At 71.5% G+C, this 3,585-nt stretch overlaps 1 long non-coding RNA gene across 1 annotated transcript; it reads right to left on the bottom strand.

Annotated features, from left to right (window-relative positions):
* Positions 1 to 455: 455 nt before the first annotated feature.
* LOC121082249 lies at positions 456 to 2,706 on the bottom strand. The gene is made up of 3 exons (XR_005825950.1): positions 2,586 to 2,706; positions 669 to 719; positions 456 to 549 (listed from the first exon to the last, which is right to left on the bottom strand). It is a non-coding gene; the product is annotated as an uncharacterized LOC121082249 (long non-coding RNA).
* Between the last annotated feature and the right edge of the window lie 879 nt (positions 2,707 to 3,585).

Raw genomic sequence — 3,585 nt, 5'->3', positions numbered from 1 at the left:
GGGCCACCACCATGGGGATGTGGGGCGTGGGGCAGGGCCACCACCATGGGGATGTGGGGTGTGGGACAGGGCCACCACCATGGGGACATGGGGCAGGACCACCACTATGGGGATATAGGGCAGGGCCACCACCATGGGGACGTGGGGCGTGGGGCAGGGCCACCACCATGGGGACATAGGGCAGGGCCACCACCATGGGGACGTGGGGTGTGGGGCAGGGCCACCACCATGGGGACGTGGGACATGGGGCAGGGCCACCACCATGGGGACGTGGGGCGTGGGGCAGGGCCACCACCCTGGGGACATGGGGCGTGGGGCAGGACCACCACCCTGGGGACATGGGGCGTGGGGCAGGGCCACCACCACAGGACAGAGGTGCCATCGTGGTGGCACCAGGCCCCCGTGGGGGCAGGAACGGTGGCGGCGGGACCCCGTGGGGACAGCGGGGACAAGGGCAGCGCCGCGGTGGCACCGGGACCCCCACCCACCTGGCGTCCAGCGAGCGCGCCAGGATGTGCAGGCAGTTGACCACAGAGGGGGCGTCGGTCCCTGGGGAGGGGGGACAGGGACACGGGGGAGGGGGAGGTGTCAGGTGCCACCAGGGCACCCCCCTGTGTCCCCCCCCATCCCCGTCCCCCCCCCCCCCATCCCCCTCCCCACCCCCTTACCGAAGAGCGAGACGCGGTGGCGGACGAGCGCGGGCCAGTTTGCAGAAGAGGCTGGGGGGGACACACAGGGGGTCAGGTGGGGCCCGAGACCCCCGGTGAGGGGACAGCGTGGACCCCCAAGTCCCCTCGGCCGGGGGGTGGGGTGGTGGTGGTGCAGGGGGATCCCCGGGGCATGGGGGGGGAGGGGCAGGCACATGGCCCGAGAGCCCAGGGGTCTGGGTGCCCCATGTGGGTCTGGGGGTCTCATGGGGGTCTGGGTGCCCCATGTGGGTCTGGGTGCCCTATGGGGGTCTGGTGCCCTATGGAGGGGGGGTCTGGGGGTCTCATGGGAGTCCGGGTGCCCCATGGGGGTCTGGGTACCCCATGAATGGGGGTCTGGGGGTCTGGGTTTCCCATGTGGGTCTGGGGGTCCAGGGTGCCCCATGGGGGTCTGGGTGCCCTATGGAGGGGGGTCTGGGGGTCTCATGGGGGTCTAGGTGCCCCATGTGCGTCTGGGGGTCCCACGGAGGGGGGTCTGGGGGTCCGGGTGCCCCATCTGGGTCTGGGGGGTCTCATGGAGCGGGGTCTGGGGGTCCGGGTGCCCCATGGGGGTCTGGGTACCCCATGAATGGGGGTCTGGGGGTCTGGGGTGCCCCATGGGGGTCTGGGGGTCTCATGGGGGTCTCATGGGGGTCTCATAGGGGTCTGAGGGTCTGGGTACCCCATGAATGGGGGTCTGGGGGTCCGGGTGCCCCATAGGGGTCTGGGGGTCCGGGTGCCCCATGGGGGTCTGGGTGGCCCATGGAGGGGGGTCTGGGTGCCTCATGGGGGTCTGGGGGTCTCATGGGAGTCTGAGGGTCCGGGTGCCCCATGGGGGTCTGGGTACCCCATGAATGGGGGTCTGGGGGTCTGGGTGCCCCATGTGGGTCCGGGTGCCCCATGGGGGTCTGGGTGCCCCCTGGGGGTCTGGGTACCCCATGAATGGGGGTCTGGGGGTCCCATGGGGGTCTGGGGGTCTCATGGGGGTCTCATGGGGGTCTGAGGGTCCGGGTGCCCCCTGGGGGTCTGGGTACCCCATGAATGGGGGTCTCGGGGGTCCGGGTGCCCCCTGGGGGTCTGGGTGCCCCATGTGGGTCCGGGTGCCCCATGTGGGTCCAGGTGCCCCCTGGAGGTCTGGGGGTCTCATGGGGGTCTGGGTGTCCCCTGGGGGTCTGGGGGTACCACGGAGAGGGGTCTGGGGGTCCGGGTGCCCCATGGGGGTCTGGGGGTCCCATGGGGGTCCCATGGGGGTCTCATGGGGGTCTGAGGGTCTGGGTGCCCCCTGGGGGTCTGGGTACCCCATGAATGGGGGTCTGGGTGCCCCATGTGGGTCTGGGGGTCTCATGGGGGTCTGGGTACCCCATGTGGGTCTGGGGGTCTCATGGGGGTCTGGGTGCCCCCTGGGGGTCTGGGGGTCTCATGGGGGTCTGGGTGTCCCCTGGGGGTCTGGGGGTACCACGGAGAGGGGTCTGGGGGTCCGGGTGCCCCATGGGGGTCTGGGGGTCCCATGGGGGTCCCATGGGGGTCTCATGGGGGTCTGAGGGTCTGGGTGCCCCCTGGGGGTCTGGGTACCCCATGACTGGGGGTCTGGGTGCCCCATGTGGGTCTGGGGATCTCATGGGGGTCTGGGTACCCCATGTGGGTCTGGGGGTCTCATGGGGGTCTGGGTGCCCCCTGGGGGTCTGGGGGTCTCATGGGGGGTCTGGGTGTCCCCTGGGGGTCTGGGGGTACCACGGAGAGGGGTCTGGGGGTCCGGGTGCCCCATGGGGGTCAGGGGGTCCCATGAGGGTCTGGGGGTCTCATGGGGGTCTCATGGGGGTCTGAGGGTCTGGGTGCCCCCTGGTGGTCCGGGTGCCGCCCCCCCCCCCCCAGTGCGGGCGGGGGTCCCGCGCCCCCCACCTGGTGACCATCTCCTTCTCCTTGTTGGAGGCGTGCCCCCCGCTGCCCAGCACCTGGGCGGGGGTGGACAGGAAGTACAGGCGGTGGTTGTGGAAGTACTGCCTGAGCAGGGGCAGCAGCACCTGGGGGGGAGGGGGCGTCAGGGGGGGCGGGGGGCGTCAGGGGGGCGGGGGGGGGGGCGGGGGGCATCAGGGGGGGCACAGCACCTGCCCCCCACCCCCGCCCGCACCCCCGCCCCCACCGCACGGGGACACCAAGAACCCGCCCAGGAGGATGCTGGCACCGTGGGGGGCTCCAGGCTGGCGCCCCGTGGGTCCCATCCTGACACCCTGTGGGTCCACAGCACCCTGTGGGTCCCCAGCACCATGTGGGTCCCCAGCACCCTGTGGGTCCCATCCTGACACCCCGTGGGTCCCCAGCACCCTGTGGGTCCCTGACACCCTGTGGGTCCCTGACACCCTGTGGGTCCCCAGCACCCTGTGGGTCCCATCCTGACACCCTGTGGGTCCCCAGCACCCTGTGGGTCCCTGACACCCTGTGGGTCCCATCCTGACACCCCGTGGGTCCCCAGCACCCTGTGGGTCCCTGACACCCCGTGGGTCCCCAGCACCCTGTGGGTCCCATCCTGACACCCCGTGGGTCCCCAGCACCATGTGGGTCCCCAGCACCCTGTGGGTCCCATCCTGACACCCCGCGGGTCCCATCCTGACACCCTGTGGGTCCCATCCTGACACCCCGCGGGTCCCATCCTGACACCCTGTGGGTCCCCAGCACCCTGTGGGTCCCATCCTGACACCCTGTGGGTCCCATCCTGACACCCTGTGGGTCCCATCCTGACACCCCGTGGGTCCCCAGCACCCTGTGGGTCCCATCCTGACACCCTGTGGGTCCACAGCACCCTGTGGGTCCCATCCTGACACCCTGTGGGTCCCCAGCACCCTGTGGGTCCCATCCTGACACCCCGTGGGTCCCCAGCACCCTGTGGGTCCCCAGCACCATG

Source organism: Falco naumanni, unplaced genomic scaffold, assembly GCF_017639655.2.
Source record: "Falco naumanni isolate bFalNau1 unplaced genomic scaffold, bFalNau1.pat scaffold_480_arrow_pat_ctg1, whole genome shotgun sequence".
Lineage (NCBI taxonomy): Eukaryota > Metazoa > Chordata > Aves > Falconiformes > Falconidae > Falco > Falco naumanni.
This window is presented reverse-complemented; position numbering and strand designations above follow the sequence as displayed.